Here is a 21,162-nt window from a genome sequence, read left to right on the forward strand (position 1 = left end):
TTCTGAGGACTAATATCCATCCCAGATATCAGGCAGGCAGGCTATATAGGAGACGCAGTGGTTATACCAGCAAACACTGCATTACAGTCCTGTGTGCTGCTGCTGCTCAAATTGCTAGACTTAGCCCCAGATCTCAAGGGCCAGGAAAAATCCTTTTTTTTTCATCTAAATCCTCTTTTTTTTTTTTCCTTAGTCAGACTGTACAAATACCCGTCTTATTAACCTTTTGGTATTCCCCCCCTAAAAAAATTGAGTGTGTCTGTGAGCGTTCAGACACAAATATATCTGATTAAAAGAGTTTGGTTTCGGCCAGACAACTAGAACTGTGGTTTTGCAGTTCCACGGTTCAAATGTCTGTATTATCCACTTTTTTGCCTTTTTTCCATAAAAAAAACAGTTTGAGTGTCTCGCTGACAGTTCAGACACAAATATATCTATTTAAAAAAGTCTGGTATACGCCAGGAAATTAGAACTGTGGTTTTCCTCTTCCACGGTTCAAATATGGGTGTAATCCACCTTTTTGCCTTTTTGCCATAAAAAAAACAGTTTGAGTGTCTCGCTGACTGTTCAGACACAAATATATCTGTTTAAAAGATTCTGGTGTATGCCAGAGAACTAGAACTGTGGTTTTCCTCTTCCACGGTTCAAATCTGGGTGTTATCCACCTTTTTGTCTTTTTTACATAAAAATAAATATTTTGAGTGTCTCGCTGACTGTTCAAATACAAATATATCTGTTTAAAAGATTCTGGTGTAGGCCAGAGAACTAGAACTGTGGTTTCGCTCTTCCATGGTTGGAATCTGGGTATTATCCACCTCTTTGCCTTTTTTACATAAAAAAAAACATGTTGAGTGTCTCGCTACCTGTTCAGACACAAATATATCTGTTTAAAAGATTCTGGTTTAGGCCAGAGAACTAGAACTGTGGTTTTCCTCTTCCACGGTTCAAACCTGGGTGTAATCCACCTTTTTGCCTTTTTTACATAAAAAAAACAGTTTGAGTGTCTCGCTGACTGTTCAGACACAAATATATCTGTTTAAAAGATTCAGGTGTAGGCCAGAGAAACAGAACTGTGGTTTTAATCTTCCACGGTTCAAATATGGGTGTTATCCACCTTTTTTCAATAAAAAAAAACAGCTTGAGTGTCTCAGTGACTGTTCAGACAAAAATATATCTATTTAAAAAAGTCTGGTATATGCCAGCAAATAAGAACTGTGGTTTTCCTCTTCCACAGTTCAAATCTGGGTGTTATCCACCTTTTTATCTTTTTTACATAAAAAAAACAGTTTGAGTGTCTCGCTGACTGTTCAGACACAAATATATCTGTTTAAAAGATTTTGGTGTAGGCCAAAGAAATAGAACGGTGGTTTTTCTCTTCCACGGTTCAAATCTGGGTGTAATCCACCTTTTTGCCTTTTTTACATAAAAAAAAACAGTTTGAGTGTCTCGCTGACTGTTCAGACACAAATACACTACCGTTCAAAAGTTTGGGGTCATTTAGAAATTTCACTATTTTTGAAAGAAAAGCACATTTTTTTTTCAATGAAGCTAACATTAAATGAATCAGAAATACACTCTATACAATGATAATGTGGTAAATGACTATTCTAGCTGCAAATGTCTTGTTTTTGTTGCAATATCTACATAGGTGTATAGATGTCCATTTCCAACAACCACCACTCCAGTGTTTTAATAGTACATTGTGTTTGCTAACTGTGTAGGAAGGATAATGGATGTTTAGAAAACCCTAGAAAACCCTTGCACAAGTATGTTAGCTCAGCTGAAAATGGTTTGGCTGATTTGAGAAGCTATAAAATTGACCTTCCTTTGAGCTAGTTGAGAATCTGGAGCATTACATTTGTTTGTTCTATGAAACTCTCAAAATGGCCAGAAAAAGAGAACTTTCATGTGAAACTCGACAGTCTATTTTTGTTCTTAGAAATGAAGGCTATTCCATGCAAGAAATTGCCAAGAAACTGAAGATTTCCTACAACGGTGTGTACTACTCCCTTCAGAGGAGACTCAAACAGGCTCTAACCAGAGTAGAAAGAGAAGTGGGAGGCCCCGCTGCACAACTGAGCAACAAGACAAGTACATTAGAGTCTCTAGTTTGAGAAATCGACGCCTCACAGCTCCTCAACTGGCAGCTTCATTAAATAGTACACACAAAACGTCAGTGTCAATTTCTACAGTGAAGAGGAGACTCCGGGATGCTGGCCTTCAGGGCAAAGTGGCAAAGAAAAAGCCATATCTGAGACTGGCTAATAAAAGGAAAAGTTTAATATGGGCAAAAGAACGCAGACATTGGACAGAGGAAGATTGGAAAAAAGTTTTATGGACAGACGAATCAAAATTTGAGGTGTTTGGATCACACAGAAGAACATTTGTGAGACGAAGAACGACTGAAAATATGCTGGAAGAGTGCCTGACGCCATCTGTCAAGCTTGGTGGAGGTAATGTGATGGTCTGGTGTTGCTTTGGTGCTGGTAAAGTGGGAGATTTGTACAAGGTAAATGGGATTTTGAATAAGGAAGGCTATCACTCCATTTTGCAATGCCATGCCAAATATTGTGGACAGTGCTTGATTGGAGCCCATTTCATCCTACAACAGGACAATGACCCAAAGCACACCTCCAAATTATGCATGAACTATTTAGGGAAGAAGCAGGCAGCTGGTATTTTATCTGTAATGGAGTGGCCAGGCAGTCACCAGATCTCAACCCCATTGATCTGTTGTGGGAGCAGCTTGACCGTATGGTACGCAAAACGTGCCCATCAAGCCAATCCAACTTGTGGGAGGGGCTTCAGGAAGCATGGGGTGAAATTTCTCAAAATTACCTCAGCAAATTAACAGCTAGAATGCCAATGGTCCGCCATGATGTAATTGCTGCAAAGGGAGCATTCTTTGACAAAAGCAAAGTTTGAAGGAGTAAATTATTCTTTCAAATAAAAATCATTATTTCTAACCTTGTCAATATCTTGACTATATTTTCTAATCATTTTGAAACTCATTTGATAAATAAAAGAATGAGTTTTCAAGGAAAACACAAAATTGTCTGGGTGACCCCAAACTATTGAACGGTAGTGTATATCTGTTTAAAAGATTCTGGTGTAGGCCAGAGAACTAGAACTGTGGTTTTCCTCTTCCATAATTCAAATCTGGGTGTAATCCACCTTTCAGCCTTTTTTACATTAAAAAAAACAGTTTGAGTGTCTCGCTGACTGTTCAGACACAAATACACTACCGTTCAAAAGTTTGGGGTCATTTAGAAATTTCACTATTTTTGAAAGAAAAGCACATTTTTTTTCAATGAAGCTAACATTAAATGAATCAGAAATACACTCTATACAATGTTAATGTGGTAAATGACTATTCTAGCTGCAAACGTCTTGTTTTTGTTGCAATATCTACATAGGTGTATAGATGCCCATTTCCAGCAACCACCACTCCAGTGTTTTAATGGTACATTGTGTTTGCTAACTGTGTAGGAAGGATAATGGATGTTTAGAAAACCCTAGAAAACCCTTGCACAAGTATGTTAGCTCAGCTGAAAATGGTTTGGCTGATTTGAGAAGCTATAAAATTGACTTTCCTTTGAGCTAGTTGAGAATCTGGAGCATTACATTTGTTTGTTCTATGAAACTCTCAAAATGGCCAGAAAAAGAGAACTTTCATGTGAAACTCGACAGTCTATTCTTGTTCTTAGAAATGAAGGCTATTCCATGCGAGAAGTTGACAAGAAACTGAAGATTTCCTACAACGGTGTGTATTACTCCCTTCAGCGGAGACACAAACAGGCTCTAACCAGAGTAGAAAGAGAAGTGGGAGGCCCCGCTGCACAACTGAGCAACAAAACAAGTACATTAGAGTCTCTAGTTTGAGAAATCAACACCTCACAGCTCCTCAATTGGCAGCTTCATTAAATAGTACACACAAAACATCAGTGTCAATGTCTACAGTGAAGAGGAGACTCCAGGATGCTGGCCTTCAGGGCAAAGTGGCAAAAAAAAGCCATATCTGAGACTGGCTAATAAAAGGAAAAGTTTAATGGGCAAAAGAACAAAGACATTGGACAGAGGAAGATTGGAAAAAAGTTTTATGGACAGACAAATCAAAGTTTGAGGTGTTTGGATCACACAGAAGAACATTTGTGAGACGCAGAACTACTGAAAATATACTGGAAGAGTGCCTGACGCCATCTGTCAAGCATGGTGGAGGTAATGTGATGGTCTGTTGTTGCTTTGGTGCTGGTAAAGTGGGAGATTTGTAGGTGAAGGTAAATGGGATTTTGAATAAGGAAGGCTATCACTCCATTTTGCAACGCCATGCCAAATCCTGTGGACAGCGCTTGTTTGGAGCCAATTTCATCCTACAACAGGACAATGACCCAAAGCACACCTCCAAATTATGCATGAACTATTTAGGGAAGAAGCAGGCAGCTGGTATTCTATCTGTAATGGAGTAGCCAGGCAGTCACCAGATCTCAACCCCATTGAGCTGTTGTGGGAGCAGCTTGACCGTATGGTATGCAAAAAGTGCCCATCAAGCCAATCCAACTTGTGGGAGGGGCTCCTGGAAGCATGGGGTGAAATTTCTCAAGATTACCTCAGCAAATTAACAGCTAGAATGCCAAAGGTCTGCCATGCTGTAATTGCTGCAAAGGGAACATTCTTTGACGAATGCAAAGTTTGAAGGAGTAAATTATTCTTTCAAATAAAAATCATTATTTCTAACCTTGTCAATGTCTTGACTACATTTTCTAATCATTTTGCAACTCACTTGATAAATAAAAGTATGAGTTTTCATGGAAAACACAAAATTGTCTGGGTGACCCCAAACTATAGAACGATAGTGTATATCTGTTTAAAAGATTCTGGTGTAGGCCAGAGAACTAGAACTGTGGTTTTCCTCTTCCATGATTCAAATCTGGGTGTAATCCACCTTTTAGCCTTTTTTACATTAAAAAAAACAGTTTGAGTGTCTCGCTGACTGTTCAGACTCAAATACACTACCGTTCAAAAGTTTGGGGTCATTTAGAAATTTCACTGTTTTTGAAAGAAAAGCACATTTTTTTTTCAATGAAGCTAACATTAAATGAATCAGAAATACACTCTATACAATGTTAATGTGGTAAATGACTATTCTAGCTGCAAACGTCTTGTTTTTGTTGCAATATCTACATAGGTGTATAGATGCCCATTTCCAATAACCACCACTCCAGTGTTTTAATGGTACATTGTGTTTGCTAACTGTGTAGGAAGGATAATGGATGTTTAGAAAACCCTTGCACAAGTATGTTAACTCAGCTGAAAATGGTTTGGTTGATTTGAGAAGCTATAAAATTGACTTTCCTTTGAGCTAGTTGAGAATCTGGAGCATTACATTTGTTTGTTCTATGAAACTCTCAAAATGGCCAGAAAAAGAGAACTTTCATGTGAAACTCGACAGTCTATTCTTGTTCTTAGAAATGAAGGCTATTCCATGCGAGAAGTTGACAAGAAACTGAAGATTTCCTACAACGGTGTGTATTACTCCCTTCAGAGGAGACACAAACAGGCTCTAACCAGAGTAGAAAGAGAAGTGGGAGGCCCCGCTGCACAACTGAGCAACAAAACAAGTACATTAGAGTCTCTAGTTTGAGAAATCTACACCTCACAGCTCCTCAACTGGCAGCTTCATTAAATAGTACACACAAAACATCAGTGTCAATGTCTACAGTGAAGAGGAGACTCCAGGATGCTGGCCTTCAGGGCAAAGTGGCAAAAAAAAGCCATATCTGAGACTGGCTAATAAAAGGAAAAGTTTAATGGGCAAAAGAACAAAGACATTGGACAGAGGAAGATTGGAAAAAAGTTTTATGGACAGACAAATCAAAGTTTGAGGTGTTTGGATCACACAGAAGAACATTTGTGAGACGCAGAACAACTGAAAATACGCTGGAAGAGAGCCTGACGCCATCTGTCAAGCATGGTGGAGGTAATGTGATGGTCTGTTGTTGCTTTGGTGCTGGTAAAGTGGGAGATTTGTAGGTAAAGGTAAATGGGATTTTGAATAAGGAAGGCTATCACTCCATTTTGCAACGCCATGCCAAATCCTGTGGACAGCGCTTATTTGGAGCCAATTTCATCCTACAACAGGACAATGACCCAAAGCACACCTCCAAATTATGCATGAACTATTTAGGGAAGAAGCAGGCAGCTGGTATTCTATCTGTAATGGAGTGGCCAGGCAGTCACCAGATCTCAACCCCATTGAGCTGTTGTGGGAGCAGCTTGACCGTATGGTATGCAAAAAGTGCCCATCAAGCCAATCCAACTTGTGGGAGGGGCTCCTGGAAGTATGGGGTGAAATTTCTCAAGATTACCTCAGCAAATTAACAGCTAGAATGCCAAAGGTCTGCCATGCTGTAATTGCTGCAAAGGGAACATTCTTTGACGAATGCAAAGTTTGAAGGAGTAAATTATTCTTTCAAATAAAAATCATTATTTCTAACCTTGTCAATGTCTTGACTACATTTTCTAATCATTTTGCAACTCATTTGATGAATAAAAGTATGAGTTTTCATGGAAAACACAAAATTATCTAGGTGACCCCAAACTATTGAACGATAGTGTATATCCGTTGAAAAGATTCTGGTGTAGGCCAGAGAAATAGAACTGTGGTTTTCCTCTTCCACGGTTCAAATCTGGGTGTAATCCACCTTTTTGCCTTTTTTCCATGAAAAAAAAAACAGTTTGAGTGTCTCGCTGACTGTTCAGACACAAATATATATGTTAAAAGATTCTGGTGTAGGCCAGAGAAATAGAACTGTGGTTTTCCTCTTCCACGGTTCAATTCTGGGTGTAATCCACCTATTCGCCTTTTTTACATAATATAAAAACAGTTTGTGTGTCTCGCTCACTGTTCAGACACAATTATATCTGTTTAAAAGATTCTGGTGTAGGCCAGAGAACTAGAACTGTGGTTTTCCTCTTCCACGGTTTAAATCTGGGTGTAATCCACCTTTTTGCCTTTTTTCCATAAAAAAAACAGTTTGATTGTCTCGTTGACTGTTCAGACACAAATATATCTGTTTAAAAGATTCTGGTGTAGGCCAGAGAACTAGAACTGTGGTTTTCCTCTTCCACGTTTCAAATCTGTGTGTAATCCACCTTTTTGCCTATTTTACATAAAAAAAAACAGTTTGAGTGTCTCGCTGACTGTTCAGACACAAATATATCTGTTTAAAAGATTCTGGTGTAGGCCAGAGAACTAGAACTGTAGTTTTCCTCTTCCACGGTTTAAATCTGGGTGTAATCCACCTTTTTGCCTTTTTTCCATAAAAAAAACAGTTTGATTGTCTCGTTGACTGTTCAGACACAAATATATCTGTTTAAAAGATTCTGGTGTAGGTCAGAGAACTAGAACGGTGGTTTTCCTCTTCCACGGTTTAAATCTGGGTGTAATCTACCTTTTTGCCTTTTTTCCATAAAAAAAACAGTTTGATTGTCTCGTTGACTGTTCAGACACAAATATATCTGTTTAAAAGATTCTGGTGTAGGCCAGGGAACTAGAACTGTGGTTTTCCTGTTCCACGCTTCAAATCTCCTTTTTATTACCCTTTTGCCATTGATAGTGCGAGTGTAAACTATTTTACTTGATTTACAATGGGCAAGGCACATGGCAAGGGACGTGGAACATAACGTTCTGGTGATGGTGCGTGCAGAGGATGGGGCCGTAGCCAAGGTGAAAATGTGCCACAACCAACAGCCACATCTTCTCGCTCCCAGTTCTTGACCGAATTACTATGGAAGCACACAACAACACCACTATTGCAAACTGATCAGTGTGAACAGGTTATTACTTGGATAGCAGATAATACTTCCAGTCACCTGGGCACCACCACCTCCGGTCTGTCTTCCACACGGTCAAGTCTTAGTAGCCATGAGTCTCGACCGCATACTCCTCCTCACCCTGATGCTCCTTCCTCCCACCATGCCGAGTGTCGTCAGACAGCAACTGATCCCACAGTTGGACACTCTGAAGTGCTGTTCACTGGTCCATTTCCATATTTGGGCCCCTCGCCTGCTCCATTTGAAGTGGTGGAAGAGGAGATCCCATGTAGCGATGGCCAAATATTTGAACAGCCAAGGCCACAGGAAGGCGACGCTGGCAATTTGTCACAAGAGGTGGATGATGACGAGACAAAATTGCCACAAAGTGAGGGGGAGGATCGTGGTGCGGAAGTGGAAGAGGAGGAGGTGGTGGATGATCTAGTAACTGAGCCAACGTGGCAGGAGGACACACAGAGCGAGGCCTGCAGCACACAGGGGGAGGGAGGCAGAGTACCCAAACAGGCAGGAAGAAGCAGTGTGGTGACTGGAGACAGAAGGCGGGCAACTGTTCCCCGTAACACCAAAACGAGGGACGTTGCCAGTACAACCGGTAGGTCTTCCAGAGTTTGGAATTTTTTTAAAGACTCTGCTGATAACCCCAAAAAGGCCATTTGTACCACCTGCTAGGCCAGAATCAGCAGGGGTGACAAAACTAACAGCCTGACCACCACCAGCATGATCAGGCACATGTCAGCAAAGCACCCGACTTTGTGGGGTGAACCCCAGGGTCCACGACCAGTGTCAGCGGGTGTCACCACTGCTTCTTCCGCTGCTGTGCATGTAAGAGTGCAAGGCAATCCCCTGTCCATACTGCATGAAAAGATGCCCCCTCCTCTCAGTGTTCTCTTGCTGTGGCAGTTTCTCAAGAAGCAGCATCAACGTCCACGTCCACGTCCCACCGCAGCGTTCAATTGTCCATATCCCAGACCTTTGAACGAAAGCGCAAATTCGCAGCCAATGCCCCACAGGCCACAGTCCAAAATTCGCACATTTCACGACTGCTTGCGTTGGAAATGCTGCCTTTTAGGCTGGTGGAGACGGAATCCTTCCACAACCTTATGGCGGTTGCCGTCCCTCGGTACTCGGTCCCCAGCCGACACTATTTTTCCCTTTGTGCCATCCCAGCATTACACAAGCACATGTCCCAAAACATCTGCCATGCCCTCAACAACGCAGTTACTGGGAGAGTTCACCTGACAACGGACACGTGGACAAGTGCTTGTGGCCAGGGATGGTACATCTCCCTGACGGCACGCTGGGTAAACATAGTGGAAGTCGGGACCCAGTCGGACCTTGGGACGGAACACATCCTACCCACACCGAGGATTGCGGGCCCTATGTCAGTCAGAGTTGCCCCGACAGTGTACAGCTCCAGCGCATCATCCTCCTCCTCCTCCTCATGTTCAGCCTCCATCTCAGATATCACCACACCAGTTACAAGCTGGAAGCACTGCAGTACTGCCTCAGCCAAGTGGCAACAGGCTGTGCTGAAACTCATAAGCTTAGGTGAAAAACCTCACACTGCTTGTGAGTTGTGGACAGCTGTGAAAGAGCTGGCAGATCTGTGGCTGAGACCGCTGAACCTACATCCAGGCATGGTCATGTGTGACAATGGCCGTAACCTGGTGGCGGCTCTGAAGCGAGGCGAGATCACACATGTACCATGCCTGGCTCATGTGCTTAACCTCGTGGTTCAGCGGTTTCTTAAATCGTACCCCGAGTTGCTAGATCTGCTCGTCAAAGTACGCCACCTGTCAGCTCATTTTCGGAAGTCGGTGACAGCTTCCGCCGCCCTTGCTGTGCTGCAGCAGCGTTTGCAGCTTCCGGCACACCGACTGGTGTGTGATGTCCCCACACGTTGGAACTCTACCCTCCACATGTTGCAAATGATTTGTGAGCAGAAGAGAGCAGTTGTAGAGTACCAGCTGCAACAAGGCCGTCAATATTCAGGTCAGACTCCACACATAAGACCTCAGGAGTGGACCTGAATGTCTGACATATGTACCAACCTGACAAACTTTGAGGAGTTTGGTGAGTGGCGATGACGCCATCATTAGCATCAGCATCCCACTTGTTTGTCTTTTGCAACGCTCTCTGCAGAGAATTAAAGAGGAGGGATTGCAGCCAGAGTATGATGACATGGATCAAGAAGCCATAGCGGGCAATTACAAACAGCCCAGCCTCATCTCATCCCAACATGCATTGGGGGACAATGAGGAAGAGGAGGAGGATGAGGAGGAGGAGGAAGAACAGGAGCTGGTATCATGCGCTGTAGACGGTAGTACCTGTACAACTGTCATACCGTCGGTTCAGCGTGGGTGGCCTGAGGACAGGGGGGAGGAGGAGGAGGAGGAGGAGGAGACCATGGTCAGTCATCATCTTGGTGAGGACACGGAAGTCTATCCCGTTACCAGTCTGGCACGCATGGCTGACTTTATGTTACCCTGCCTTAACCGTGACCCTCGCGTTGTCAAAATGTTGGGTGACAGTCATTACTGGTTGGTGACACTTGTAGACCCCCGCTACAAGGAGAACTTTCACTCTCTTATTCCTGAGGTAGAGAGGTCTACAAAAATGTGGCAGTACCAGAAGGCCCTTGCTGCAGAACTGTTAAAAAAGTTCCCATCTGAACACGCTAGCGGCAGAGGTCACAGTTCGTTGCCCAACCAAGGCGTACAGGTGAGAGAGACGCAACTCCAATCCAGCAGAGGCAGAGGAGCACTGTCAATGTTCTGGGACAGTTTTCTGAGACCCGCCCAGCTTACAGGCCCTGAGGCGCGGGGTACTCTCACAGGGAGTGGAAAGTTTCAAAAGATGGTATGGGAGTACCTTGCCGACCTTACCAGCATCCTCCGTGATTCCTCTGTGCCTTTTAATTATTGGGTATCCAAGCTGGACACTTGGAATGAACTCTCTCTGTACGCTTTGGAGGTCCTGGCCTGCCCTGATGCCAGCCTGTTATCGGAGCGTGCTTTTAGTGCCGCTGGGGGAATTATAACTGATAAGCGCACTCGCCTGTCAGCTGACAATGCTGACAAGCTGACCCTTATCAAAATGAACAAGGGCTGGATTGGGCCAGACTTCTCATCACCACCAAATGACAGCAGAGTAACATAAAGTCAAATCCACTGTGTTATTTCGGGAGGTGTATTCCCATGCACTGCATCACACCTGCACATGGGTATACGCTTCCTCATTTCCGCTGTTTTCTGCTCTTCTCCTTATCCTCAGCCTCCACCACCACTTTACCATCAGGGTGACTGTGGTCCATGTTGCCAGCATTGCAAGTTCCTCCGTCCTAATTTTTGGCAGCTTTTGCTTAGAAGGCATAGGCAAAGACTATGGGAGACCCACTCCCCAAAAATGGGAATAATGTTTTTAATATGCTGTACTGCATGGCTCTTGTAAGGGGCATTGCAAGTTCCTCCGTCCTAAATTTTGGCAGCTTTTGCTGGAAAGGCATAGGCAAAGACTATGGGAGACCCACTCCCCAATAATGGGAATAATGTTTTTAATATGCTGTACTGCATGGCTCTTGTAAGGGGCATTGCAAGTTCCTCCGTCCTAATTTTTGGCAGCTTTTGCTTGGAAGGCATAGGCAAAGACTATGGGAGACCCACTCCCCAATAATGGGAGTAATGTTTTTAATATGCTGTACTGCATGGCTCTTCTAAGGGGCATTGCAAGTTCCCCCATCCTAATTTTTGGCAGCTTTTGCTTGGAAGGCATAGGCAAAGACTATGGGAGACCTACTCCCCAATAATGGTAATAATGTTTTTTATATGCTGTACCGCATGGCTCTTGTAAGGGGCATTGCAAGTTCCTCCGTCCTAATTTTTGACAGTTTTTGCTTGGAGGGCATAGGCAAAGACTATGGGAGACCCAATCCCCAATATTGGGAATAATGTTTTTAATATGCTGTACTGCATGGCTCTTGTTAAGCTACTGTGACCTCCACGTCTCTTCCAAGGGTCACTGATATTGTCTTTTTATTCCACCTGGACCTCCACGTCTCTTCCAAGGGGCATTGATATTGTCTTTTTATTCCACTGGGACCTCCATGTCTCTTCCAAGGGGCATTAAAACCGTCTTGTTAAACCACTCTGAACTCCACATCTCTTTCAAGGGGCATTTAAACCGTCTTGTTAAGCTACTATGACCTCCACGTCTCTTCCAAAGGGCATTGATGTTGTCTTTTTTTTCCACTGTAACCTCCACCATTCTTCCAAGGGGCATTGATATTGTCTTTTTATTCCACTGGAACCTCCACCACTCTTCCAAGGGGCATTGATATTGTCTTTTTATTCCACTGAGACCTCCACGTCTCTTCCAAGGGGCAATTAAAACCGTCTTGTTAAACCACTCTGAACTCCACGTCTCTTCCAAGGGGCATTAAAACCGTCTTGTTAAGCTACTGTGACCTCCACGTCTCTTCCAAGGGGCATTAAAACCGTCTTGTTAAACCACTCTGAACTCCACGTCTCTTCCAAGGGGTATTAAAACCGTCTTGTTAAGCTACTGTGACCTCCACGTCTCTTCCAAGGGGCATTAAAACCGTCTTGTTAAACCACTCTGAACTCCACGTCTCATCCAAGGGGAATCGTCTTGTTAACCCTAGAGCGAATACCTGGGGCCTCGCAGGCCTGCCCTGATAATTGTTTTCTATTTTTTGCAAGATTACTTTAGTTAGAATTTTGAAACTCTAGGTATTCCTCAGGTATATAGTTGTTTGTCATTTTTGTTTGAGTTATTCCATGTTATTTGCACACGGGCCTAAAAGGCCCCAGGTATGTGAAAATGTAGATTTTTATGGTCATGCGGTCTAGGGTTAAGCTACTGTGACCCCCACGTCTCTTGCAAGGGTCATTGATATTGTTTTTTTATTCCACTGGGACCTCCACCACTCTCCCAAGGGGCATTGATATTGTCTTTTTATTTCACTGTAACCTCCACCACTCTTCCAAGGGGCATTGGTATTGTCTTTTTATTCCACTGGAACCTCCACCACTCTTTTAAGGGGCATTGATATTGTCTTTTTATTGCACTGGGACCTCCATGTCTCTTCCAAGGGGCATTAAAACCGTCTTGTTAAACCACTCTGAACTCCATGTCTCTTCCAAGGGGCATTAAAATCGTCTTGTTAAGCTACTGTGACCTCCACGTCTCTTCCAAGGGTCATTGATATTGTCTTTTTATTCCACTGGGACCTCCACCACTCTTCCAAGGGGCATTGATATTGTCTTTTTATTCCATTGCGACCTCCATCACTCTTCCAAGGGGCATTAATATTGTCTTTTTATTCCACTGGGACCTCCACGTCTCTTCCAAGGGGCATTAAAACCATCTTGTTAAACCACTCTCAACTCCATGTCTCTTCCAAGGGGCATTAAAACCATCTTGTTAAGCTACTGTGACCTCCACGTCTCTTCCAGGGGGCATTAAAACCGTCTTGTTAAACCACTCTGAACTCCACAGCTCTTCCAAGGGGCATTGAAATGTTGTTTTTAATTACCTCTAACCTCCATGACTCTTCCAACGGGCATTGCATTTCCTCCTAATTTTAGTCAGCTTTTGCTTTTCAATGCATAGGCGAACACTAAGGGAGACCCACTCCCAAGTAATGGGTAGAAGGATTTTAGTACGCTGTAATCCACGTCTGTTTCAAGAGGCATTGCAGTTCCTCATAATTTTTGGAAAGCCTTCCATTCACTGCTTAGGCCAACAGTGTACAGGAGACCCAGTTGCTATAAATGGAAAAAACGGTTGAGTTAAGGCCCTCTGACCTCCATGTCACTTCCAAGGGGCATTGAAGTGCCTCGAAATTTTTTGTAGGCATTGCATTCACTGTATGCCGTATAACTGTGTGGCCGAACCGCTCATTTTGGTACAGAAACATATCCTAAAAGACATGTGTGGTTGACTGGCCTGATATTGATGTGAATGGTCCCTGTTCCTCCTGCTCTTTCTCCTTTGCCACCACCTCATCCATCATTCATCACCTGAAGCTTTGTTTTAACGGGAGTCATAGAACTGGGATAGTAGCAGGAAAACATCCAGCAAACCTCGGAGGAGGTAGGATATGCGCCAAAACGCTGACCACCGCAGGCCTAGCCGCTACTACATACATGCACATGCATTCCAAGGAACACAAAGCAAAGGAGATGGATGGCCTCATGAAAAATTAACTCGTTGTGTAGGAGGCTGACCACTGCTGCTGTCTACCTTCTGAACTTTGTGTTGAAGCCTGATTGACCTAGGACCCGTAATCCTCTATGCCTGGAGGATATGTTGCATCCCAGTGTCCAACTGTGTCCCGGCTTCCACAATATTAACCCAGTGTGAAGGCGTCAGTGAGATGGACCATCCCTGGCCACATTCACTTGTCCACATGTTTGTGGTTAGGCTGTCCTTCCCATTAAATGCACTGGGGAGGGCACAGGTAATGTTTTGGTATGTGCGCTTTGGTATAAGGCGCACCGGGACAAATAGGGGCGGCTGGGGACCGTTTATGGACACCCGGCCACCCCCAGGCGGCTGGGGACCGTGTGTGGGCACGCGGCCACGGGGCGGCTGGGGACCGAGTATGGACACCCGGCCGCCCCCTGGCGGCTGGGAACTAAGCGTGGACACCAGGCCGCCGGGCGGTTGGGGACTGAGTATGGATACCAGGCCTCCGACGCAGCCATGATGTGGTGGCCAGATTCCGCCTCAACATGCCTAAAAGGCCCAATTTCAAGTGCAAGCAAGCAGTATGGTATTGCAGCCTGGGGGTGGGTGGGTGGCAGGCTTCATACTTGCGCTTGCATTGCAAGGAATGGGGGAGGTAAAATTGAACACTGCCCTGGGACAAGGATTTGAACGGGGATAGTTGCAAGTCTGCAACGACAGATGCAGGGTGGGAAGCATCTTTGCATGTGCTATGAACAGGGGGTTGGCGTGCACATACTACAGCGGAATAGGCTGTCCTTCCCACTAAATGCACTGGGGAGGGCACAGGTACTGTTTTGGTATGCGCGCTTGTATAAGGTGCACCGGGACAAATAGGGGCGGCTCGGGACCGAGTGTGGACACCCGGCCGCCGGGCGGCTGGGGACTGAGTATGGATACCAGGCCACCGACGCAGCCATGACGTGGTGGCCAGATTCCGCCTCCACATGCCTAAAAGGCCCAATTTCAAGTGTAAGCAAGCAAGCAGTATGGTATTGCAGCCTGGGGGTGGGTGGGTGGCAGGTTGCATACTTGCGCTTGCATTGCAAGGAATGAGGGAGGTAAAATTGAACACTGCCCTGGGACAAGGACTTGAACGGGGATTGCTGCAAGTCTGCAACGACAGGTGCAGGGCGGGAGGCATCTTCGTATGTGCCATGAACAGGGGGTTGACGTGCACACACTACAGCGGAATAGGCTGTCCTTCCCACTAAATGCACTGGGGAGGGCACAGGTAATGTTTTGGTATGCGCGCTTGTGTATAAGGCGCACGGGACAAATAGTGGCGGCTCGGGACCGAGTGTGGACACCCGGCCGCCGGGCGGCTGGGGACTGAGTATGGATACCAGGCCACCGACGCAGCCATGATATGGTGGCCGGCGTCTGCCTCCACAAGCCTAAAAGGCCCAATTTCAAGTGCAAGCAAGCTAGCAGTATGGTATTGCAGCCTGGGGGTGGGTGGGTGGCAGGCTGCACACTTACGCTTGCATTCCAAGAAAATAAAGCAGATGCTAACTTCTATCATCATCATCATGCTTCTCACCTTGGCACTCTCAACTCCCCTGATGGAGAAGCCAGGGCCCACCGGAGGAGTCTGGTTGTCTGGTGTGCTCATCCAATGCTGCCCTAAAGCAGGCCAGGCTAAGAAAAGTGTGGGGAAAGTTACCGGGACAAATAGTGGCGGCTGGGGACTGAGTATGGAGACCTCGCTGCTGAAGCAGCCATGAAGTAGTGGCCAGCTTCGGCCTCCTCCAAACTAAAAGGCCCCATTTCAAGTGCAAGCTAGCAGTATAATATTGCAGCCTGCGGGTGGGTGGGTGGCAGGCTGCATATTTGCGCTTGCATTGCAAGGAATGGGGGAGGTACAATTGAACACTGCCCTGGGACAAGGACTTGCACGGGGATAGTTGCAAGTCTGCATCTTCTGATGCTGAAAGGATCACTTCTGATGGCACACTTTTAGGCAGTGACCTGGGTATCAGAGATGCTTCCAGGGGTCTTCCCCATGCTGTTCCCATGTCTTTTCAGCACTGTATGCATGTGTCACACAGCACATGGCCAGATAAGGTTGTAAAATGTTAAAATGACAATTCCCGGTGAATGCATTTGTCACGGTTGAAAGCAATACAAAAGTGAAAAAACGCATAAAAAATGCTACTTGTGAACATAGCCCAATGTGTGGAGGAGTATTTTTGTTTTTGGTTATTTATTTTACCTTATACACAAGTCTTTACCCTGGAAAGGATGTACCTTAACATATTTCACAGAAAAACAGTTTCAGTTTCGTTTTTGAACGTTTTATTGTGAGCCCGTAAAAGTGGCTTAATACCTCTGACCACGTTGTTGACAGCAGTGACCTGGGGGTCAGAAATGCTTCCTGGGGCGATCCTCCTGCTGTCCCCATGTCATTTGAGCACTGTCACTATCGTTTTGGGTACTTTTTAGGCTTTCTACAGACTGCCGGGGGTGCAGCCGCAAAAATGCTCGGGTCTCCCATAGACTAACATTGGGCTCGTTGCTCGGGTCGAGCACCTGAGTATCACGGTGAGCTCGGCCCGAGCTTCGAGCACCCGAGCATTTTAGTGCTCGCTCAACACTACAAATTATTCATATTATTATTTTCATTTATTATTATGCATTTCATATATAGAGCCATCATATTCAGCAGCACTTTACAAACATCACTGTCCCCAATAGGCTTACAATCTAAATTCCCTATCAGTATGTCTTTGGAATGCACAGAAATGTATATTTGTTATACATGCTTACTTATAAAGAACTTATTGTTACCGTCCGCATTGGGGCGCACAAACACAGGGAGAGCATACAAGCTCCATGCAGAGGTTGTCCCTGGTGGGGTTTGTACTCAGCACCCCAGTCCTGTAAAGCAACAGTACTAACCACTGAGCCACTATATACAGTGCATTGTGAAAGTATTTGCCCCCTTGAACTTTTCTACCTTTTGCCACATTTCTGGCTTCAAACATTAAGATATAAAATTCTAATTTTTTGGGCAAGAATCAACAAGTGGGACACAATCATGAAGTGGCTCGAAATTTATTGGATATTTTAAACTTTTTTAACAAAGCTGAAAAGTTGGGCGTGCAATATTATTCGGCCCCTTTACTTTCAGTGCAGCAAACTCACTCCAGAAGTTCAGTGAGGATCTCTGAATGATCCAATGTTGTCCTAAATGACTGGTAATGATAAATAGAATCCACATGTGTGTAATCAAGTCTCCGTATAAATGCACCTGCTCTGTGATAGTCTCAGGGTTCTGTTTCAAGTGCAGAGAGCATCATGAAGACCAAGGAACACATCAGGCAGGTCTGAGATACTGTTATGGCGAGGTTTAAAGCCGGATTTGGATACAAAAAGATTTCCCAAGTTTTAAACATCTCAAGGAGCACTGTGTAAGCGATCATATTGAAATGGAAGGAGTATCAGACCACTGCAAATCTACCAAGACCCGCCCGTCCCTCTAAACTTTCATCTCGAACAAGGAGAAGACTGATCAGAGATGCAGCCAAAAGGCTCATGATCACTCTGAATGAACTGCAGAGATCTACAGCTGAGGTGGGAGAGTCTGTCCATAGGACCACAATCAGTCGCACACTGCACAAATCTGGCCTGTATTGAAGAGTGGCAAGAAGAAAGCCATTTCTCAAAGATATCCATAAAAAGTCTCGTTTGAAGTTTGCCACAAGCCACCTGGGAGACACACCAAACATGTGGAATAAGGTGCTCTGGTCAGATGAAACCAAAATCTGACTTTTTGGCCACAATGCAAAACGATATGTTTGGCGTAAAAGCAACACAGCTCATCACCCTCAAAACACCATCCCCACTGTCAAACATGGTGGTGGCAGCATCATGGTTTGGGCATGCTTTTCTTCAGCAGGGACAGGGAAGATGGTTAAAATTGATGGGAGGATGGACGGAGCCAAATACAGGACCATTCTGGAAGAAAACCTGTTGGGAGTCTGCAAAAGACCTGAGACTGGAACGGAGATTTACCTTCCAACAAGACAATGATCCCAAATATAAAGCAAAATCTACAATGGAATGGTTCAAAAATAAATATATCCAGGTATTAGAATGGCCAAGTCAAAGTCCAGACCTGAATCCAATCGAGAATCTGTGGAAAGAGCTGAAAACTGCTGTTCACAAACGCCCTCCATCCAACCTCAATGAACTCGAGCTGTTTTGCAAGGAAGAATGGGCAAGAATTTCAGCCTCTCAATGTGCAAAACTGATAGAGACATACCCCAAGCGACTTGCAGCTGTAATCGCAGCAAAAGGTGGCGCTACAAAGTATTAACTCAAGGGGGCCGAATAATATTGCACGCCCCACTTTTCAGTTTTTAATTTAAAAAAGTTTAAAATATCCAATAAATTTCGTTCCACTTCACGATTGTGTCCCACTTGTTGTTGATTCTTCCCAAAAAAGTTGGAATTTTATATCTTTATGTTTAAAGCCAGAAATGTGGCAAAAGGTAGAAAAGTTCAAGGGGACCAAATACTTTCACAATGCACTGTATATAAATATATATGTAGTTGCTCTTGGAGAATGTTTAAATGCCATTCTTTATTCATGGCATTGTTCTTGGGCAAAATTCCGAGTGACTTTACTCAGTGAATAGTCTCAGGAAGTTTTACTGTTGGCAGGACACAGGATTCATGGTAGCGCGCACCTTTTCTTTTTCAGACAATCATTTTCCCAGAAGTGCCAAACAGTCTGTTGGGGGCTACAGAGAAAATATATTTGCAGGGAGTGCAGGGATTGGACTGCTGAGAACTGAGATAAAGTTATATTCTCTGATGAAACCCCTTTAGATTGTTTGGGACATCAAGAAGAATGGTTGTCCAGAGAAGAAAACTATCTTTGCAGCCAAGACAAAAGTGGGGCTCATCGATGAAGAGGAGAGACCTTCAACCTCCATTTCAGCCTTCATTGTCATCTTGCTCTGCACCATGCTTTGAGAGCAGAGGAGAGAGGTCAATAAACAACCTGTAGCTGTATGTCTGACTCATAGTCCAATGTCATGAAAATGCATTATGATGGTATGTGTGGACACTGCTGGACGTCTTAGGCTTGGTATGAACATCCAATTTCACTTGAAATATAATGAAACCATTGGTATAGCCATTTTTCCCAAAGTGTCCCAGGAGCCGTTTTTTCAACATGACAATGTTTTTAATCCTACTGTGAGTAGCATGCATTGCCTAAATGTACTACCATAACCGGCAGTATCTGCATACTTGTCTCTCATCAAGCACATCTAGGACATCATTGTTTGGCAACTGCAAAGGCAGCTGCCAGCACCGGATCTTGATGTTTTGCATGCCCAAGTGCATTCAGCGTGGCAAAACAAATCTCAGACTGATATCAGTAAATATATACTAATATATATATACTATTTATACTCATTATTCTTGTACATGCTCAACCATTAGTCATTGATGATTTTGGAGTCATTATGGCATTATAATGAATTCCTCACTTGTGGCACTGTTTATAGTGCAAGAAAAAAACAGAGTCCACTTTGCATACTGTTTAAAGACAGGCAATTTTTTTAATAACCAATAAAAGGTCACCTAAATAACTTAAGTTACATGGGTAGTAGATTTTTTATTTGGTGCCTGTGGATTTGTAAAAATATATATCACATCTGGCATCATTGGAGACAAAGACTCTGACCACAGTTTGTTTGCTCTTCATGTGGCTAGTTGAGTGCCCTCCCACAATCGAAGTACATATTAAAGCTGTGGCCTCATCAGGTCAACGTTATATCAACAGCTCTGACAACTGAATTTGCCCGGGAAGGCATATATAGACAGTCATTTTCCATAGGATATATGAGGGTTATCATTTTAAAGGCCCACCCCTTTCTAGGTTATTAGGCACTTGATGAAATCAGCTGTAGAACATATCTTGGTGATTATGAGATAGGAAAATTAGACTTTAAACCTCCCTAAATAAAAGGAAAGGATTGGTAATATACAGTGCCTACAAGTAGTATTCAACCCCCTGCAGATTTAGCTGGTTGACACATGCGGAATTAACTTGGCATTGTGACATTTGTACTGTAGATCAGCCTGGAAGTGGGAAATGCACTGCAGCAAATTTTGTTTTGTTTATTTTTTTTGTTTTTTTTTTAAAAAGTTAAAAGTTAATTCAGAGTGTCATTTATTATTCAACCCCTCAAACCACAAGAATTCTGTTTGGTCCCCCTAAAGTATTAAGAAGTAGTTCAGGCACCAAGAATAATGAGCTTCACATGTGTGGATTAAAGATCTCTTTTGCCAGCCTTTTCTGACTATTTAAGACCCTCCCCAAACTTGTGAACAGCACTCAGACATGGTCAACATGGGAAAGACAAAGGAGAATTCCAAGGCCATCAGAGACAAGATCGTGGAGGGTCACAAGGCTGGCAAGGGGTACAAAACCCTTTCCAAGGAGTTGGGCCTACCTGTCTCCACTGTTGGGAGCATCATCCGTAAGTGGAAGGCTTATGGAACTACTGTTAGCCTTCCGCGGCCTGGACAGCCTTTGAAAGTGTCCTCCCGTGCCGAGGCCAGGCTTGTCCGAAGAGTCAAGGCTAACCCAAGGACAACAAGGAAGGAGCTCCGGGAAGATCTCATGGCAGTGGGGACATTGGTTTCAGTCAATACCATAAGTAACGTACTCCACCGCAATGGTCTCTGTTCCAGACGAGCCTGTAAGGTACCTTTACTTTCAAAGCGTCATGTCAAGGCTCGTCTACAGTTTGCTCATGATCACTTGGAGGACTCTGAGACAGACTGGTTCAAGGTTCTATGGTCTGATGAGACCAAGATCGAGATCTTTGGTGCCAACCACACACGTGACGTTTGGAGACTGGATGGCACTGCATACGACCCCAAGAATACCATCCCTACAGTCAAGCATGGTGGTGGCAGCATCATGCTGTGGGGCTGTTTCTCTGCCAAGGGGCCTGGCCATCTGGTCCGCATCCATGGGAAGATGGATAGCACGGCTTACCTGGAGATTTTGGCCAAGAACCTCCGCTCCTCCATCAAGGATCTTAAGATGGGTCG

The 21,162-nt window shown here is 44.3% G+C and overlaps 1 protein-coding gene across 1 annotated transcript in view; it reads right to left on the reverse strand.

The window, feature by feature from the left end:
- The window catches only part of ANKFN1 (ankyrin repeat and fibronectin type III domain containing 1), a 1,224,583-nt gene that overhangs the window by 739,752 nt on the left and 463,669 nt on the right, over positions 1-21,162 (reverse strand). The gene's annotated exons all lie outside the window — the stretch shown is intronic.

The sequence above is a fragment of the Phyllobates terribilis genome, unplaced genomic scaffold (genome assembly GCF_046119375.1).
Source record: "Phyllobates terribilis strain yellow unplaced genomic scaffold, ASM4611937v1 Scaffold_5__5_contigs__length_657084704, whole genome shotgun sequence".
NCBI classification, from domain to species: domain Eukaryota; kingdom Metazoa; phylum Chordata; class Amphibia; order Anura; family Dendrobatidae; genus Phyllobates; species Phyllobates terribilis.